Consider the following 22895-nt stretch of genomic DNA (forward strand, 5'->3'; position numbering starts at 1 on the left):
AGGTGCAGCGGACAAGGAAGGAATGGAAGTAGGTGAACTGTAGGCAACCCGGTGGGAGGTTGTAACAAAAGGTGTTTGGAGAGACTGCTCTTCCTCACTTCCTTCATTACTTAGGGACTGGAAAATTAGGAGTGAACAACATGATAACACTGCCCTGGTTCTGATACAAATGATTACATGATTGGAATTGTTTTGCTGCTAAGTAGGTTATATATGTACATTTCAGGTGAGTAGTAATTAACACGTCTGTGCGGTTAGTTGCACTGCAAATGAAGAATGTTGAATGTACCTGACATTCATACATTCTGCCACTTCTGGAATGCTGCAGAATATTTTATTATATTATGAGATGTGAGTTGAAATGTATATAATTCATAGTAGCTGTAATTTATTTATTATTTAACTTAATAAAGATGGTCGCATTGAAATGTAGTATCTACATGGTTGTTTAAAATGGGGGTCATGGCAAATACATACTATATAAATAAATAAACATGTGCCTATCTGCAAAGTAATCATTGTAAATTGTACCTAATATTAATAATAGCATTTAAACTAGGTAATTAATTAGCTGCTAGTAAGATTTGCCAGCTCCTATCTTTTACTTCCAGATTATTACTTAAATCACCTTTTTGTCAACAGAGATGTAGTTAGTCGCAAAAGAAAAAAAACTTTTTGTTATAACCACAGCTTATACTTCGCCCATAAAAAACATTGTTTTCATACATTTTTTTATTGTGTCTATTTTTATGTGTTCATTGTGCATGTTTTAAATGGCTCTGTGGTTATATGATTTCCCGGAAGCTTCTATCATATGAACAATCAAATTATATGTTTTAAACTGTACTTAAATCATAATTAATGTACTGCTTTTATTCTAATAATGTTCCAAACACAACTGAAGAAAATCATGCAATATTTATAATAAATCATGCTGTAATAAAACTGTGAGTGTTTTTTATTATTTCTTATAGTCTCACAGTTGAAATAAGTTTTCAAAATTCTAGAACCATAAGTGCTACTACCGAACAGTAAATAGCAAACTGTTGAGCTTTGAGTAATCTTTGCAATGGAAGAAATAATAAATGAGTTTCTTAGTCTATATTTTATTAGTCACAATAAATACCATTAATTTTAGAAATGTTTAACATTTCAAATAAATTCCATAAATGTTATAATATATTGAAAACAGCTTAAAATATCGCAGTAAAGGTTCAAACTAAATAAATATCATCAGCATTTCAATCATCCTGAATTGAGCTCTCATGTGAAGCTAAGCTGTTATGTTTGTTTTATTTGGTTGTTGAGACATTTATAGATAAAAAGATTATGACAGTATATAAAGAAATAGGGCCGGATCCTGTAAACTTCACGGAAGCTATTTGTGGACAATGCAGCATGCTGAAGGAAGACTTCAGCGCACCTGCTACATACACAATTCCAGAAACCATACTGAAAGTAGACCGAACTTTACATATTCAGCATAGGATAATTAGGGATTCTGTGCATGCCAATCTGATTCCAAAACACATAGTGCACACATAACACAACTGAAATGCAACAAACAGCCAAACCAATTCCACTGCTAAAATCCTTGGCATACTTTCCTGGAAGCCAAGGAATTCTAATAAATATTTTGGAGTATGGGGAAATCTGTAGCAAAATTGAAAAAGAATCATGCAAAAACGGAGCCTGCTATTAATATACTGCAACAGGCTACAGTGACGCAAGCCATAAATGAGGCTGTGACCATACTAGAGTCATAGCAAGGCTGTAACGAAACCAGTTGTTGTACTAGCCAATAATCGGCAGATACTGGCTAGACAGATACCTGGTGCACACTGTCTGCAACATGTGTACCTCACATGTGTCTAGCCAGACCCTTTAAGAAACCACCTCTCCCTTGAAATCAAAGTGTAAATTAACCTGGATTTACTTGCATCTGGAACATTCCAGAGACACATGGGGGATGCTGTAGGAGCATCACAGACAGCTTCCAGTAGTATACTGGTAAAATTCCTGGAAGCAAAGTGCAGCAAGGTGGATGACTATATACACATTCCATATATTTCCATGAAGTGGAAAACTGCAATGCTCCACTTCTATAATGTTGCAAACTTCCCACATGTACTCTGTGCAATAGATTGCACACACATACCTATCAAGACACCAGTACATCCAGATGCATACTGATACATAAACAGAAAGAGATGGCCATCCATCAACTGTCAAGTTGTATGTACAGCAGATGGCAGCATAACAAATATCATGGCAACACGCCCTGGAAGTGTCCATGATGCTGCCATTTGGAGGGAAAGTGGACTCAGGGGTGCATTCCAGCAAGCTGAAATACCTGAGAGACTGCTACTGGGTAAGTACAGGAACACAACTAGGATGCAGGGTAAAGATATGCCTCTCAACAATATTCATTCTGACCAAAAGTGATTTGATTTCCCACAACAGGTGACTGTGCTTATCCATATGAGCCATGGCTAATGACGCCATAACATGAACCATCTATCCCTGCACAGGAGGCCTACAGTAGAGTACATGCGTCAACCAGAAAAAACATAGAGTATGTGCTTGGTGTACTGAAATCTCGGTTCAGATGTCTGAACACATTGGGGGTGCATTGCAGTACACACCTGAGAAGGCATCACAGATGATAACAGTGTGTTCTATGCTGCGTAATATGCTAACCAGATCACATGGTGATCCTCCAGCTGCAAGTGTGGGTGAACTACCATAAGAACTACCCTAAGACATATTGCAGGTATTTGAGTAGGAGCAGGATGACACAGAGGATAGAAGTCACAGGTATAGGCAATGTATGGTGTGACCACAAGTGCAGGCATAGGCAACACGGCAGTGTCTGACCCAAATAATTGAGTCATGACAAGCCACAGGTACACAGGTGCACAGATTGAACATTAATGGTGAAGTGTAGCCCCACCACAACAACACAGATTGCATCTAATGGCAAGTACCCACTAAATGTAAACACTGGGCATGACACATAATGCAAGCATAATATATTCCAATATGCACATATGCAAATAAGTCAAAATACAAATCATTAATTCAGGGTACAATTAACACAGGTATGCATATGCACTCATTTTTGTTGTATCACTGTATGGTAAACAATAAGGGCACACATCAGTGCTACACATACATATCTGTTCCATATGATAATAAGAAAAAAGAGAAATCATGCAGGACATAAAGCAGGTATTTTAATTTCAGAAAACACATATCACAGTACAGTGGTAATGCCATAATATGAGCTAGCTATGTGTACTACATTGTTGGATGCACTCTAATGTTTTCTCAGGCAACCTTTCTGACATCTTGCACCATGTTCCACCCAGCACCAACCACTTACAGACACATCTTGCCCTGGTTGCTTCACAATAGACATGGATGGGATACAATACCATGTTAAGGTGAAGGACCGTGACCACGACTTGAAGACCGTGTGACTGACAGGACCTCAACAAATGGGCCAGCACTTGAATTCTATACAGGATGGACTGTAGACAGTGATTCCTGATGGCCAACTGTGGTTTTGTGGACAGTTGGCCTGCTTCTCACAGGTGGCAATCTGCTGAGCACAATCATGGAACACAGAATCCTTGTGTAATACAACACTACTGCAGTACTGCAGAGCCAGGGTTTCCAACGACTATGCCACAGTTAGCAGAATCTCATTCTGAACAGCCAATGTAGTCATAATATCACCATGTCTGCACTTTTGTCCTTCATGCATGACACATGGCTGGTCTGCCACATGATCTGAGGCATGGGTAACTGCACAGTGCCTGAATAATGCCATTGTTGTGACCATTCATTTGACTGCAGCAGGAAGGAACACCCTTTGACATCTGGTCATGTACTACATCTGATTGCCTATGTCTACTGTGATGCCCTGTGTCTGTTTGTTGTGTGGAACTGCCAGTGCTCTGAACTGTGGTGTATTGTTCAATGGCCTCATTCTGTTTAGGACTTTGATACAGTCTTCAAATTTCTACAAAAATGGCAGCAATTTGTAATGTTCTGATAACAACAGCTTTCTAATAAGAGGATTTGTAGAGCAGTGCTTGTTTGTTTAAGAATAATGTACTGACTTAGCTTTGCCTGTAAAGCAAATGGCCAGCATGTATAAATTTTGTCATGTTGTGAGTTCCAGTAGGGGAGGCATATATCTGTACCTGGTTAACTTCACCCCTAGCCTTTTTTGGAAGAACCATATTGTAGTACTTTATATTAAGGTTTATGTTGTACATGGTAACAACTCACTGATATAATCTTCAAATTTCTACAAATATGGCTGTAATCTGTAATGCTCTGATAACATCAGCTGTTGACAACAGTGCTTGAATAGTCATATCTGTTTTATTTAAGTGAAGCAGATGTTGAATGTTAGCTCAGCTTGTAGGAAACAGGCCAACATGTTCCTATTTTGGTGTGCTGTGTGTTCAAATCTGAAGAAGGCACACATCTGAAACTGTTATCTTGCTTTAATATACCCACAGAATTTATTTATACAAGTATATTGCATTTGTTGATATTAACGTATATTCTGAATGGAGTTGAGAGTAACTTGGCTATTCTTCAAATTCCTACTAATATATCCATAATCTGTAACATTCCATTAACATCAGCTATTTATTTGCAGGGATAGTACATCTTGTTAAATCCTGTTATATGTCTGTGCAGTTTTTTGGTTAATATTGTATACTTTGTAAAAATGCTATGAAGGTCAGTTTTGTCATGAAATATTTAACTCAATAGTACGTAGAACAATATCATGGTTCTGTTTACAGAAGCTGTATGCTACATGACACTTTCACATTGCCTGAGGAATGTATGCTCTGCATTGCTGTTAATGTATCTAAACACAGTAATAATCTGAATGTACTTTCCAACTGCTATAGCTACATGAACAGCACATCCTAAGCTGAGAGCATTATTAGTAAATCATTATCAAGATGATGTCATAACATAAAATCTTCTCACTGCCTGCAAAACATGCTTTTTCAGTTAGGTAGGCAGGTAGTTCTTAGGGTTGGAGTTTGGATGTAGATTGTGGTAGCATGTTTAAATCTCATATTATTCGACCTGTGTTCAAAGATGTTAACACCTGAATGTAAAAATGTCAACTGTGTATTGTGCTTATCTAATGTTCTTCAGAAATAAATGCCTACATACTGTGTTGAGGAATGTATTTCAGTGCTGTTTGAAGAATATATTTTTTATACATTCATTTTTTTTAGGGAACCAGGACCGCAGTTGGAACAGATCCATGCGCATTGAGCAGATGCACAGTCTTGAGGATCAGCAAAGGAAGAGAGGTATGTTGACTTTTTTGCATATTTTATTAACTGAAATGTATCTTCCTCTGTTTTCAGGCCTGTATTTTTCACAATTACATGTTTATTTATTAGAATGCGGGAATACCCATCATACACTAGTAATGTATGTGAAATCATTACAGGGTAGCTATGCTTATAACTGTGGATAAACATCTAAGAATTTTGTTTTTTTTTATGTATCTTTGAGCAATTTGGCACACAGTTTTAAATATACTCTACAACACTTAAACACAAGTGAAAGTGTTTTGACTACTTCAGCACTCTGATTTTGTTATCTGATGATTTATCAGAGTCTGCTTACCTATTCAAAGAGTGAACTGGTGGCTGCTGTGTAAGTGTTTGCACTGCTATTTGCAGACAGTGTGACATAGCCTTCAGTTCTTCAGACACCTTGGGCATTTTTGTAGAAACACAGTTATAGCCTATGTTGACTGATGCTTGAGCAGGTATATTTTTGAACTATTTAGCACACCCTGCAGGCCAGCATTGGCATTGCATCTGTCTCTCAGCATCCATCACCGCTTTTTCCCACTTTTGCACATGAGGTTGGGGGTTGTCACTTCAGCAGTGACAGTCATCTGGAGCCAAGGTTTACACCGCCAGGTGGCTAGCCCTGCCATGTTAATTCTTTCATGCCACATACTCACGTGCACACTCACTCCCATGGCCAGTTTAGAGTCTCCAATTCACTTACTGCATGTCTTTGGAATGTGATAGGAAACTAGACTACCTGGAGGAAACCCATGTGAACACAGAGAAGACATGCAGATTCCACACAGAAGGCACCCCAGCTGAAAATCAAACCAGAGGAAACTCTTGCTGTGAGGCAGCAACACTATCCACCACACCACTGTGCCACCTCTAATCCCCTATGGTGTTATTTTAAATACAATGTTACAGCCTAGGTTGACTGACACTCTAACAGATACCCATTTGATTGTGTCCTCTCAGTATTAACAAGCATATTCCATAAGTTTTTTTTTCAGTGTACCGATCGCTGCTTGATTTTGTAGATAATGAATACAGTTGTACACATACAATACTGTTAGTAACAGATATATCAGATTCTCATGTCAACAGTTGTGTTGATTGAACATGATTGTTTTTAGTGTTGTACTCATCATATTGATGTGTGCTCAGCCCAGTAATATGCTGTCTGTCTCAGGTATTTGTCATATGGCTTGCATATTGTCCACAATATTGTCAGATCACTTTATTCCCATTTTAACAATGACACATTGTGGCTACTCATATACATTTTTGAATGCAGATACCTCAATATGTTGACTTGAGCATTCATACATCTTTACAAAGCTAATCACCTGTGTGGATCATATACAGGTATATCCTGTCTTTGTGAAGTCCTCCTTTGAGGACTTCATCAAACAGCACTGGCACTGTAATGTTATTCTATACACAATGTCACAGATAACACATTCTTTCATATTACATTACATTGTGTTTATTGTATGTAGCATTTCCACATCCATAACATAGTGACCAGTGGCGAATTTAGGCTTTGCCGCAGGGGCATGCACCTCTCCCTTATAAACTCATGCTACAACTTGGCCAAGAACGTTGACAAATATACACCATGTAAACTATAGCGTACACATTGACAAGCCAGGGGGTAGCAAATGTTGTTGTTATGTCTTTTGGCTTTTCCTGGTTAAGGGTCGCCACAGTGGAACTCCGGTCCGCCAATGATTGGCAGTTGATTTTTATGTGCCGGGTTACCAGCCCTGACCCACAACCTTCAACGAAGGTATGCCCATTCATGCATGTCTCCATGCAGAGGATGCTCTAGCTGAGAATCGAACCGGACAGCAACTTACTGTGAGGCGACAATGCTACCACAGCACCACCACTGCGAATAGGGGGTAGCAAATGTGTAAAAAAAAAAATCTTAAAAAATGTCCCAAAAGTCCTCCTCTCCCCAACAATAACCTTTTCATACTCACAGCCAGCCAGAACATTTATTATCACTTGAGGGGTAAAAATATGGTTGGTAACAACTCACCCAAAGTTAAGATGGGGGGATTGGCGGATAACTAGACTAATCCATCCAGAGAAAACAACACTGACATTTTTTTTTCTAGTTAATGTAATTGTTATTGGCTGTAGGTTTATTTGATGGGCTGCTTATTTTCTGTTAGATACAGCTGCAGTCAATCTCTTATTGTTGCTGCTGCCTACCTAATACTAACTTATGGAGCTTGAAAAAAAAAATTATGGCTGCCATTATTTTATGCTCACTAAGCAGTGGTGCTGCTGTTTAGTGAGCTTAAAATGTAAAAACAAAGAAAACGAGAGAGAGAGAGAGAGAGAGAGAGACACTGTGTGTGTGTGTGTGTGTGTGTGTGTGTGTGTGTGTGTGTGTGTGTGTGTGTGTGTGTGTGTGTGTGTGTGTGTGCATGTATGTGTATATATGTGAGATTGAGAGAGTTGGAGAGAAAGTGAGAGCGATCGTGTGTCACTGAATGCATGTATGAATGCAGGGGAGACTGTGTGTACATGTGCGAGATCGAGAGAAAAAGCAATCTTGTGTGTGAATGCATGTATGAAAGCAGAGGAGACTGTGTGTTTAAGATCGAGAGTGAGAGTGATGCTGTGTGACTGAATGCCTGTATGAAAGCAGTGGAAACTGTATGTGTGTGTGTGAGAGACTGAGCAGGAGTGAGACCGATCTTGTGTGAGTGAATGTGTGCATAAAAGCAGAGGAGACTGTGTGTGTGTGTGTGTGTGTGTGTGTGTGTGTGTGTGTGTGTGTATGTATGTGTGAGTGAAAGCAGAAGAGACACCCCCGGATTCACGAATCCTCCGTGTAAGACTTAATAAGTCTTACTCGGAGGCTGCAGTTGAACGGTATGACGTCAGCGTGCCATGAATATGCATGAGGGCACGCTGACTCAACCATAAGTCGTACACGGACTGTGTAAGAAAGCAGGGGGCATGTCCAACTGCTGAACAGTCTAAATGTCCGCGCCCCTGCAAGTGTTTGAAAAGTAAAAGCAAATACACAAGAGCGAGTCTGCTCAAATGTCCCTGCACCCAATACCACACTCCCTGATAACCCCCATCACAGTTATAAAAAGCAAAACATTAAATTTATTTTTTTAAATTCCCAAAATAGCTGCCCATATTTGCGTATGTGTGCGCGGGTGTGCCCATTGCTTAGTTAGAGTTAGCAATTCTGACATGGAAGGGCATAAGAAAGAATGTTTATGCAAATCACACCAACTAGCAATAGCGTAATGGTAGAGCGTTCGCACAAAGAAGAGGCATTCACGGTTCGAGTTCCACCACTCCCCTTCGTATTTATTTTTAAATCAGTATATGAAATAATACCAGACAAATATGTTTAAACAGTACTAAAATGCAGTGAAATGGCCAATGTATCAGTGAACAAAATAAATATTTTAAATGATCCTGATATATAATTGGCTGCAGTTAAGCAGCGCTTCACCCAGCGCAATTGATTTGCCCATAGTTTAATAATGCTTAAGCCAGTGCAATAGAGGTGCCCATAGTGAAATAGCACTTTAACCAGCGCAAAGTGTTTGCGCGGATGTGCGTGACACTCCAACCAGGGCACCATAGGGTGCCGAGGAGCAACGTATAGCAAAGTTGCTTAAATGCTGCCACACCCCCTAGCCTGTCTAGACAGTATGAAAATAAAATGAAAGACAAGGCTTGAACCCAGGACTCTGCATCAGAAGCAAAGTACAGAACCACTAAGCCATGACAACTTAGGGAAAACAGCCACTGTTAACATACATATACTTACTAATGGTAGTTTAACCATTACTAAGCAGGTCTGGAGTCAGCCGAGAATTTTAAAAAGCAGCCAATCACAAAAAAGTGCAGGAAATGCGGCATATTTAAGCCCCATAGGCGGAAATACACGCCATAACTGATTGTAGCTCACATCTGCAGTTTGAATGGCTGGTGTCAGAGAGGGAACACACTTCTGAGCGCAACGTTGGGGCATCGAGGAGTCAAAATACATGGTGTGGCTCCTTGTCCACCGTCATGAGTCAAGACTCCTGCAGGGCCAGTTCCATGGGATGGAGTACAAGGCAGAGGCTTGGAACCGGTTAGCTCATGACCTCACCAGTGCCACAGGCATTCCTTGGACTGGTGAGCAGGTCCGTCACTACCATGCAGACCAGAAGAGACAGAAGCAGGACCGCCTGAACCAATGGATACAGGAGGCCCGTGGGATGCAGGATGCCCCACAACTGAGTATGTAGCCATGGAATGCAGAATGTAAGAATTGATAATTGAGTATGTATAATGGATAGGTATGTCTCAATATCCCTTCATTTACTTTACAGCTGCAGGTGACCGTGCTGCGAATCAGCATGCCTATGCTGATAGGCTGCTAAGGCTGTGCCACCAGGCAGGTTAGTGATTATTCTGCATGTATTGTTATATAAAATATGGGAGAGAGCATGAAAGAAAGTGTTGTAGTCCAATAATACAGCCATAAAATTGCCTGAATAAGTCCTCTGCATGTACTGTCAGAAAAAAATGTCAGAGAGTCAGAAAAAGAGTGTAGTAACCCATTAACAAATTCCACAAACTAGTAAAACCAAAAAAAACCAAGTAAACTGGAGCCAAAAAGAAATTTAATGTGAGCGCTTTCGGAACAGACAATACTATTCCTTCATCAGACAAACAGTAAACACTTATTTTTTGACATATCCACGGAACAATCAAAGGCATTCTGAATAGGGTGTTGTTGCAATGTTTTCTAATATAATATTATAAACAGTGTTTATAATATGAGTACTGTTCATGTTTCCACTTTAAAAATGTGTTGTCTACTTTAAGTATTACACCTTTTGCATTAATTGATTTATTGGTATCTAGTTTCATTATAAAAATACACCCAAGTGTTTATTGTTTGTCTGATGAAGGAATAGTATTGTCTGTTCCGAAAACGCTCACATTAAATTTCTTTTTGGCTCCAGTTTACTTGTTTTTTTGGTTTTAGTAATAACCCATTAAGAAAGGTAACATATGTCTGGAATAATATCTCTGCAGGCACTGTCATATAAAATAAGTGAGTGAGCCTGAAAAAAGAGTGTTCTAACCTATTAATAAAGGTATAATCTGTCTTGAACATGTCTGCCATATGCACCGTTAAAACAAATAAAGGAGTGAGCTTGTGGAAAAGTGTGTAATGTCATTAATAAAGGTCTAAAACCTGGAGTGTGTCTGTGTCACAGAGTTTGAAATATTGTTGTACCCTTGCATTATACAAATAGTACTGTTTGAAAAAGTGCTGGCAAGCCAGAGTTGTGCAGTCCCATATAAAGTGGGTGATGGAAGTGCTAGTAGCTGTGAAGCATATATACAGTCCGCAACAGTCAGTTACTGGCTGGCATGCATAAGTAAATCTGGCACACATGTAGCATGTTATTTTTTCCCCAGAAATGTGAGTGTGTGTCAAGAAATGCAGGGTTCTGTACAAATCGAAGTGAAAATGTCATGTGAAAACATCCCAGATATGTAGATAAAGAAATAGAAATGCAATCAAGAAATATGTAGAAGTAACATCTGCATCCTGGACAGTTAGTATGTCAGATATAGGCCAGGCATATATTGAACTAGCCAAACCCATTACACAACCTAATGTATGGTGGCAAGTGTAATAATACATGTAGGGGATATACACCGGCAGTCACTAGGAATGTAGTGTAGACTAAAAGGTAATTATAAGAAGTTAACTGAGTTTTTTTTCTACACCCTACTGTATGTGCATGAACCATGCAATTCCACACCTCAATGGGTATGTGTAATCTTAAATATTTGTTGGGACATATATCCTATTATTCTATAAATATTTGCATTCACGTTGATGCATGTGCCCTGTTTAAACACCACAATCATGGTGGCCTGTTGCTACCAAACATCCCGGCATGCTGTTGGCATATCCACTGTGGTTCAATATATGCATGTGTTATGCTTGCTGTTCAACTGTTGGAAACTTGGTGTGTTGGGTTAATGGGAATATTACTGCATGCTGTTACAATTAATCTGGAATGCTGTTGTTTATGTTGTAATTAAACACAACTAATCACAGAACGTATGGGAAGGCTGGTCCCAGCGGACCCAACTGCCCCTCCTCAGCTGGCAAGTGCACCTGGCACCAGCAGGTCCGGTGCCCAGCTCGGGCTCCCTTCCTCCACTGGTCCTGTGCCACCTTCGGGTGGAAGCGCTGCAGGGGATGGGGCTCACCCCCCCATGCAACTGTGGGCGGAGAAGGGCCGCCTGTCACCCTTCGAAGGGTCCGGGTTGTGGTACGTAGGGAGATCCAGCGTTCTGTCGCTGATCCTCTATGCCAGCTTGAGGCGAGCATCCTACACAACCCCCAGCACAGCCACCCTCGGGGGTGTGAAGGTGCAGTGGTGACTGCCCATGGGTGGGGATCTCAGTTCCACTGTTACCATCTGTGGGCTCATGGCCTTGCGATTTCCAAACATCCGAACTTGTCAATTCTGTTCACCCACCCCATGTGTCGTACACTGCCCCTATATGCGTCTTGTCTGTCTTGTCTGTTTACCTCCCCAACCTAAACTCCCTGGACATACCTACTTCCTCTACCTCACTTCCCACTCTCACCTGAAAAAAACAAAAAGGGCAATCTGTACCCACAAAAAAATTATGCCCCATACATAGCTGCCCATTTCGCACACATGTCCATTGGACATGTAAACTGATAATTATAATTGACAGTACAACATACTTTGTTGTCCTCACCCCTCTCCCAGGGGTGGAAGGTTTCAAATATCACTCCAAATTTATTGCATATGCACAGCTGTTGCTGGTAAAGAAATGGGCAGCTATGGACCTTCCCTACACCCGTCCTGCACATCCCGAGCTTGTTTACCTACTGTCTGTCCCTCTTTGTGCCCCCTTTTTCACCACTTTCCTATCTCCCCATTTTCTTTTCTTTCAAAGAAATTAGCGCAGGGGTTAGTAGGAGTAAGCACTTTTAAGCAGTAGTAAGCGGGATTAAGTGAGTGTGCGCATGCATGTGCTTAGTTTAGTATTGCTAAACGTCGCGCAAACCCACTTACAACTGCTTAAAAGTGCCTTAGTCACTCTATGACAGGGCCCTTGTTCTGCTGAGTAGCAAAAGAAAAAACCTCTGTCAGTCTCGAACTCCAGACATTGACACAATAGGCTGCATGAATTACCACTAAGCCACAGCAGATATACAAATAACTTGGTTCTGAAATAAATACATCATGCATTACAATGAGGGTCCGGGCTGTGGTGTGTAGGGAGATCCAGCGTTCAGTCGCTGATCCCCTACGCCAGCTTGAGGTGAGAGTGGCGCATCTCATGGGTGAGCCTACCCATCCTATGCAGCCCCCAGCACAGCCACCCTCGGGGCTGTGAAGGTTCAGTGGTGACTGCCCATGGGTGGGGATCTCAGTTCCACTGTTACCATCTGTGGGCTCATGGGCTTGCGATTCCCAAACATCCGACCCCGTCAGTTGTGTTCACTCACCCCAATGTGTCATACACCGCCCCTGTATGCGTCTTGTCTGTCTTGTCTGTTTACCTTCCCAACCTACCTCCTCGGACATACCTACTTCCTTTACCTCACTTCCCACTCTCACCTGATAAAAAAAAGGGCAATCTGTACCCACAAAAAAATTACGCCCCATACATAGCTGCCCATTTTGCACACATGTCCATCGGACAAACATGTAAGCTGATAATTAGAATTGGCAGTACAACATACTTTGTTGTCCTCACCCCTCTCCCAGGGGTGGAGGGTTTCAAATTTCACTCCAAATTCATTGTATATGCACAGCTGTTGCTGTTAAAGAAATGGGCAGCTATGGACCTTCCCTACACCCGTCCTGCACATCCCGAGCTTGTTTACCTACTGTGTGTCCCTCTTTGTGCCCCCTTTTTCAGCACTTTCCTATCTCCCCATTTTCTTTTCTTTAAAATAAATTAGCGCGGGGGTTAGCAGGAGTAAGCACTTTTAAGCAGTAGTAAGCGGGTTTAAGCGAGTGTGCTCATGTGTGCACTTAGCTAAGTGTCGCTAAGCATCACACAAACCCATGCAAACCCGCTTACAACTGCTTAAAAGTGCCTTAGTCACTCTATGGCAGGGCCCTTGTTCTTCTCAGCTGCAAAAGAAAATACCTCTGCCAGTCTCCAACCGCAGACCATTGACACAATAGACTGCATGAATTACCACTAAGCCACAGCAGATATACAAATAACTTGATTCTGAAATAACTATATCATGCATTACAATGAGGGAACGTAAATGAAAATTAGGAATGGTATAACACAAATCCTGTTCTGTGGGTCTTTACCAGCAGTTGTTGTGGAATTGCATGACATGACTGTGAAAGGAGAACCAGCCATCCTAGCAGGGAATAATGTTACAGTAGCAACTTACAAACACCACACAGTATCAGACCAGGATAAATACTGGCAAAGTTGAATAGGGCAGAGGCCAGACTTCCCAACTGTGACTGCTTTACAGGGATGTCCATGATTTGTAAACCAGTGTTAGCTGTGCCCCACTGAATCACTCTGAAAAGTAGTAACTGTAGGCAGACAAGTGTGGAGTCACATGTAGTGAATAATGTCAAAAGGTGAGAGTAGACACTGCTTGCACATCAGAAATGGTGTACTTATACATATGCTCTGATTCCCAAGAAAGTCTCAACTGCAATATGTCAGTAATATATTGCAGGTGTTTCTCACTTATATGTACCTTTCACTGAGGCCGTTCAAATATATACCTGAGAGTATCTGAGGCCTGGCAGAGGCAGAAACACACAGGCATATCAGCATTACTGCTGTTACACACTCTGCAAATAGCTTTGGAAGGAGTTCCACAAGCATGCCCTTATGTAGATGTACAACACAGAAATATCACAGGATGTAGACATGTATTGCTAGCAAACAACTGTGACAATGCCAATGTGCCACTGCTGAAAAGACTGGTGTGGTGCACAGACAAAGTATAATAGGCTAACCTCTAGCTACCATCTGGATATGTCCACAGGTGTGAGCTACACAGACAGACTACTTGCCTTGAGAGACTAACAGGTACATAGCAACCCTGTATGTTCAGTAAGATAAACCTCACATGATAATAAAAAATGCTCTTTGCAGTTCTGCACCCCTACCCAAATGTACAACACACCTCTGTATTCAGGCAAAAAACAGGGTGTAGGTAGGCATACTCAGTACTGAACTATGTCCTGTTGTGTTGAGCAGCCTGTGCTAATGTCAACACAAACAAACCACAAACTGTTCAGAAGTGAGTAACGTAATAATTACAGTATAGCAGTTCACAAACACTGCATGTGCCACAGGAATACAGTGCAATAACTACATTTGTATGGCAGTTAATTGTGTAAGTCAGAAATAAAGTACATACTCCCATGTATCCTGTGTTAGCATTTGGAGGGGTGAGTACATGTCTACACTGAGAAGTGTGTACTGGAAGCAGCAACATTCAGGTTTCAGTACAACATGCATATAACTGGCTACAACCCTAGCTTCAGATAAGAGACATATACCAATCTTCTGACTGACACAACGGTGTCCAGAGCAAACAAGCATGGGCCCCACCTTGGAAAGCTGAAAGGGCTACGCCTACCTAAACTAGCATTTTATAGCAGTGGGCTGCAATCACAGTGAGTAATGCAATCACCACACAGCAGGCTGCATGCAATTACTGAATGGTGGGCAGCAATTGGTGCAGAGGCTGTCACATGCACAAGTGCAGATACCTAGAAAAGCAGGCTGTACCTACAGTCCACACATGCAATTCTATCATTGCAGGTGCTGGGAGATAGAGAGTGAGAGAGAGAGAGAGAGAGAGAGAGACACGGACACAGAGACAGACAGAGACAGAGACACAACAGAGAGATAAACTGAAACATAAACTGAAATAGGGGAAACCCAAAACAAACAACCAAAAAATAAAAATAAAAAAATAAAAACCTACAAAACCGTAACACACGGAGCAGGGAAATAGAAAGGTAAGGTATGTAACTCACATGCATGTGTTGGCATGCAGTGGATGTTCCTGAAGACTACACACTGCAAATCATACATGTGTGGCAGCAGTACGTATCTATCTGTATCTGCACATGTGCATAGGGCAAGGGACACACTGCAACTGTTAGTGAAGGGTGGACAGATATATGTCATTGAAGGTTGATATGTGCATATATCTATGTAGGTCGTAGTGTGTGGCCTAGAAAACAGCATGCAGTGTTGATATATGTCATGTGGTGGTTAAATGCTGTGGGAATGATTTGTCAGATCTGCTGTGTTACAGCCAGTAAGGCCTGCTAATGCTACATAGGCTGAGGACACCCACATGCATTCTGTACAACACTGTGCAATATAATCACATAACTGTACATCCCACAACAGTCGCATAAGTGATATCCCCACCATGAAAGGTGGACTGTACATGTGTCTATATGTACATCCATGTGTACAGCACATGTATGTGTATAGATATGCATATATATCATATATATATATATATATATATATATATATATATATATATATACATATAGAGAGATAGGGAGAGACAGAGAGACACGGGGTCATATGTACTGCAACAGGTGTGTGGTGACCAAGGCATGGACTGTAGACAAGTGTTGATACTGCAGTGCCATTCCTCCTTTCCAAAACACTGTACCCATTATCTACCACATAGGTAGAGATCTACCTAACAATGAAGGTGTGATAAGGGATCATGGGACACAGGTGGACAGTAGCCTCCGCTTTGATGAAGACAGTGCCACAGTACACCTGTAATCAGTCTGTGTGGTATGTGTCATGACAACAGGTGTGTCATCTATAAAAATATAGGGCAGTGTTCCCCTCTACTCATCACAATGCCCTGTGTGTTATATACCTCACATGACAACTACACCAGGTGAAAAGGCCACAGACATACCTCCCAAAGGGTAATACTGGCCGCAAACAGATGCCCTATGCAGACTGACTCACAAAACCGCATCTACACTGTATTGCATACTGGCCACACAGAGGTGACCTCTGCCAGGCATACAGAGGTATGTCACACCCATAGCTGGGTGACAACCACCATGGCAATATATCACAATCCCTCTGGGATACATGCTCTAGGGCCCTAAACCTTGTCAGCTCACTAAACAGCACATGGTGGAAAGATAGGTTCCCATATTAGAGATATGCCATACACTGGAATTGACCACCTAGCAATAGCAAACAAGGCTCCTCATTAGCAGTTGTCATAAATATCCCTGATGATTGTGTGGGAGATTTGTAATACACCCCAGGAAACACCTCTATGGTTCTGGTTGGCAGGGACAAGTGAAATCAAAGTACATGTGTATCAAAGGCCAGGGTAGCATATGGCTAGGCTGCTGTAGGCCCTAGGGCCAACAGCATATTACCTACTTATGACACTATGCACTCACACATGTACTCAATGCAATACCTGCTATGTGAGGTTGAATAAGTGTAACGCTGAATGTATGCAAGGTCTGTAAACGTGTGATAGCTTAGTGTGAAGTTGTATCTGACATGGTAGTGTCTATCCTAGCTGTGAGGACAGCAAATGATGTGTAATGTACTGTTAGGCAGACATAGTAGTACGGCATATGATGTGACGTAGTTCCTTGTTGATGAATGTGGTGTCTCATTGTAGGCTAAAGCAATACATGTATGCTTAGTGAGTGGTACTGCTGGTGAATCCAACTCCCATATGAACTGTAGTACTACCTGAAGCTGTAGGCCTAAACAGCACAGTATCATGTGTGTTCACATTGCTTCGAAACACTGTCATGTGTGTTTCCTATAGTCTGCACAGAGGACATAACTCAGGCATAAGGGTGTGTAAGTAGTGACACACAGTACTGTATGGTACACAGGTAATGCTCATCTGTGTTGGCATAAGTGGTGTGTTGTATGTTTGTCTGATGTGTGTGTAATTATGCCTGTACAATGGCTGCAATCATATGTTTGTTACAGGGTATACGTGTGTATCCAGCAACATATATACTCTGTTACAGCAGTATGCCACTTATAGTAACAACTGTACACATCTGTTAGGCAGGGGTATGGCATCAATGACTAGGGTGGTTGACTGGTACTACTGTAACTGTACTTTACATTCATTGCAATGGATGACATCTCTGTTCATGCATTGGTGTGCTATACACCCGTGTCTTGAGGTTGTGCAATGTGTCACAAACAGTATGTCGGGTACTGTTGTATAGTGGTGTGATATATGGAGTGTGCCAGGCACTGTTAGTAAGTTGTGGCTTGAGAACCAATAAGTGGTATTGAACGTGTGTAACCTCTGACAGACAATAGGATGTTATATATGTCAGTAAAGTGATATCTGTGGTTAAAGGTGTAAAGTGTGCCACAGGACTCGCTCACACATATTGTTCATATCTTTTTCAGCCAGATGGCCCACCAACGCAACCCATCATGCACAGGAGATAAGGAAAAGGTGATACTGCAAAACCTATTGCAGCAGTACACGATGCTGTTCTCCAGAAACAGCCAGCACCAGCAGGAGCGGACTGCACTGTGGCAGGAACTTGTTTGTCAAGTAAATGACATAGGCATGCATAACCGGACATATAAGCAGGTACCCATCACTGCATTGATTTAATTAGACATGTCCGGCAGCATGCATCTGATATCCAAAGACAACAGCTTGCCACAGGTGGTGGGGTGGCCATTCATCCCCCCCTCACCAGAGTGGAGGAGCTGATCCTAAGCGTGGTGGCTCCTGGATAACAGCAACATCAAACTCTGACATGTGTTGTCATGGAGGCCGGAGCCACCCAGCACGTCCACCTGGAGCAAGCAGGTAACATGCCTTATCTGTAGATGACAGTTAACTGTATTGTTAGATTATGTCTATGTGAGATGTGTACTGTGTGTTTAGCAGTTCTGCTGCCTAGTGTTGTGCAATACTGATATTTCAAATAATATCTCTACACCTGTGACTGTTGTTATACTGCAGTTTAGCATACCCACTGTAGCAATGCCACAGTTGTGGCCACTGATGAACTCTCTCATATTCTCATAGGTCCCTCTGGTGTGACAGCAGGCCAGCCGATCCATGCTGGTGAGTGTGTTATAACTGCAATGTTGGTAATGAAATATGCATGTCATAGGTGAGGTGTAGGCTATGTACACGAAACACACCTACGCATAATGCATGCCATGCATGTTTGCTGTAAGATGTTGCACAGCTCAGTCATGTCAGTAGCTGCCTCACTGACATGCAATACACAGAGCATAAGACACAGTTGTGACAACCCCGTACTGCACATTGGATAGGCATAGTTGCAACACCTGTACACAACATAACACGTTTATCATACGCAGTACACAAAGACATGCTACATATGGTGTAACCACACACCCACTGTAAGATCACACTTCAGTATCCCACATGTCATCCACACACACATGATGTACCTCAGGGGTAGAGGCTTATCATGGGGTTGTGCAACACTCTTCAACACATAACACAGTCATGTTAGTCAGTGCTCCCTATTGGGCACCTCATACACCCATGTACAGAGTGGCTGTGTAATAGTGAACGCAGCCACAGCACTGCAGTTCAGGTACAGCATGCTAGGTGGTGGTCTGTCACACAGTAGTAGCCGTGAATGACTACAAGATGCATGATGATGATGATGATGGCACATGGTACTACACCCCATCCAGTTACAGTGACCACAGTACTACACATAGCGGTCTTTGCTTTCCACCTCATTGTTGTGTGTGTGTGTGCAAACATATGCACCTATACACAATATGCATAGCATGCTGTGTGTGTGCTTACATATGCCAGTATACACAATATGCACAGCTGTCTCCATCTGTACAAAGAGTCACATATATGTCCTGGAATGCTATTGGGTGTATAGGTCACACGGCACACATTGGATATGTGTGGTGTTTAATGTTGCAGTCGTGCAGAATGCCATGTCATGGCTGGCACCAACATATCTGCAATATGTCCCACACTCACCATAACCACTGTACAATGGCCATGTCGAGCATTGGGATTCCTTAACGTCTACATGCACCACTCATCCCATGTCTGTACATTGCATGCATTTGCTGCACCTGTGCCCACTATTATTTGCTATGGACATAGATACTGTAATCAGACATGGCAATCTATGTGTCACACAGATAACACATGCAGCCATGGTATGTATACCATTGAGTGATGGTGCACAGGACATTGCACAGCAGATAATACTTGCACAGCAATGTTGTGTCCATGTACACATTGTGTTCCAGGGTGTAGACAATCACTGAACAATTACACATATGCATCAGAGCCATGCATAATGTCATTAAATAGGGCTGTCTACACTTGCACTGCATGGTCTTGAGCAGCACATATTCTGCATGCTGACATGTGTGAGGTGACTGTTTGCCTTTTGATATTGTCACCCACCTTCACCCACTATTGCGTATGTGTTGGATTGCTGGTGTGTGTGTGTGTGTGTGTGTGTGTGTGTGTGTGTGTGTGTGTGTATATGCTGTGGTGAGCAGTGTATTTGTGTGTATTTGTGTGTGTATGCGTGCATGTGTGCATGTGTGCATGTGTACATGTCTTCATGTGTGCATGTGTGCATGTGTGCTAACATCATGTACAGATTGTGAAGTGTGTTTCCTGTCTTCCTTCCACAGGTGCGGAGTTGGGTGTCTGATTGCAGCAGGGAACCTGATGTCACTGCCACTAATAGTGGAGATGATGAGACATGTATTGTGGCACAGGAAGGTCTGACAGGGTCTGTCGTTGGTCCACCAATCGACAGTACACATCGTTCAAACCCATCTATGTGCACACTCATACTGCCAATACATCCCTAAATTACCAATGGCCTTAGCTGAGGGACAGCATACAGTTGGCATTGACTAGGAGAGTGTGGTACCCATGGCATGTGCATCTCCTCACAGCAGCCATAGCTGGATTACTGGAACGGTACCACATAGGCGGATGTCCAGGGGTTCTCGGGGGAGCACCACTGGTCATATTGCCCCTGGCAGATGTGCCCCCAGAGGTATTACAACCTCCAGTATGTTCCGAGCTGTAATGCAGGTGCAGACACGTATGGAACGGTACACCTGACAGGGACTGAGGGCACAGACGGCCCATTACACTGCTATCAATGACAGCATCCGTGACCTTGCTGGTGTCATCCGGAATTACACCGAGGTCATTGATAGCCATTGGAGGGAGACATTAGATGCTCTCCACAATGTGTTAGCCATGAGCCAGGACCGTGCGGGATGGATGAGAAGCCGATGCAGATGCATGCCAGCAACATCAGCTGGCAGTCATCGCTGATGGACCATGGATCACAGCTGCACCCCTAGTGGCAGTACCAGCTCCAGCAATGCTGGGGCTGGCCTGTCCATTGACTGTCCTACTAGATGACGTGCACGTGGCACTGGCCAGTCCCAGCAGGAACATGGGTCCAGTCATCATACCTCTGCCTCTGATGATAGCACCCAGTTAGGGTTGGTACCCGATACTGCCCATAGCACCCCTGCCAGGCACAGATAACCCTGTCTGTGGCCGGAAACAGTGATCTGTACCACCAAGCAGGTACAGTCTGTGGCTGTCCCACAACCACCCAAATATGGCAGCCACATGGTGGAGTTGTGTGCATGCAGACACACACACATTAACCAAACAACTTGGGCTCACACATACACACACACATTACATCAACATTGGCCCATGTTGTACTGTTGTCCCTCACGCACACACACACACACACACACACACACACACACACACACACACACACAGGCATGTCGATTGGATGGGTCAATGTTGGGCTCTGGCAAACCAACAACACACCCTGTGCATATGATGACACCTGTGCCACTTCCTGTCATCTGTAACATTGTTGCAGGAATAGGCTAACATGGTTCTGATGCACAGGGTGACATTATAGCAGTGTAGCAATAGTTGCAAGTTGCCAGCAGGAAAGTGTAATGATATACTTGTAGGTATATCTGAGCAGGCATTATGCATCACAGCTCTGATAGTCATTGTAGCATTGTTTATACCAGTGTTAGGTCTGAGTATGTATTGTCCACCTATGTGCCACTTGGCTGAAGTGTACAGTGTTGCCAGCATGTGTTAGTGAGTGGACAGTACGTGTGTGATGTGTGCATTACAAATTAGCAGGTGTACATCTGTGAACAAGGTGTGTGCGCACTGTCTGCATGTACATGCATAGTGGATACGTGGGATGTGCGACATACCCTGTTGTACACATTGTTATCATCTCATGGTATCTTTCGATGGCCAGTATGCATTCTACTACAGATATGTACTAACATGGGTACACATGTGTGTATGACATGGGTTGATACTATGCTGTGGGTGATACTGTTGATATCTGTCAATGATCTGCAGTCTGCTAGTATACACCACCTCAACAGCATGACTATAACCAATCATTAGATTATGTCCTGACAAATGACACACAGTTGTAGGGAACTCAGTAACAGTTGGATCCTTCCAGTACTATACTGTAACAGTAACCAGTGATATTGACCACCACACATTCCTGGGACCACATCTGTGTGGCATATAGCCCTCTTAGGTACATGCAAACACACTAGGGATATGTCCATCCACATCTGGAAATGCATGCATTGGCCTACACTGCATTCCCTGGATGGGATGCATATCCTACACAAGGGTATCATACAGACAGATACCTGTTGTCCAGTACATGCTGTATAGTAGTAAGCCGACTATGGCATAGTCATCCACATTTACTAGACATACTATCCCGACAGTACCACATAGGTGGTAGCCCTCAACATGTATGTTGGGTACCAATGTGTACAGACAGACACGTGTTATGTCATCTGTCCCTTGGTATCCACATATCCATAGGTATTGTGGGGTCCATCGGTGTTTCACATAACACATTAGGGGCCTGCATGCATATCCACAGGGCTGTTCTACACCTATAATGACTGTCCATTATTGCCAGTCGTTGTTGTGTATGAACATGTCTGACATATACCCCAGGCAATTACCCTCACTCACAGTACTCTATAGTATGTGTATGGGTGTGTGTGGCACAGATGACCTTGGCCACGGATCACTACAGTGGCCGGGCTTGTCGCATATATGCATATGTGACCTATGATCTGAGAAGCAGCTGCACAATCTGTCGAAGGAAACAAATGTATTCATGTAGTATGCAGGCTTCACACCTATGTACTGATTGAGGTCACATGTACACATATTTATTTGCCACGCAGATACCCGATGTGTGCAATGCACATAATGTTTTAATCGTATGTCATACCATAGTAAAAGCAAAACCCACACTGCATTGATCACTTGTGGCACACACACACAGAATTTGCAGGATTCAAACCCCTACCTAACTATGTCATGATACTAGAGAGATACGCATTAACATGGCACGCTATATG

The sequence above is a fragment of the Protopterus annectens genome, chromosome 4.part1, assembly GCF_019279795.1.
Source record: "Protopterus annectens isolate FY-2018-M chromosome 4.part1, PAN1.0, whole genome shotgun sequence".
Classification (NCBI taxonomy): domain Eukaryota; kingdom Metazoa; phylum Chordata; order Ceratodontiformes; family Protopteridae; genus Protopterus; species Protopterus annectens.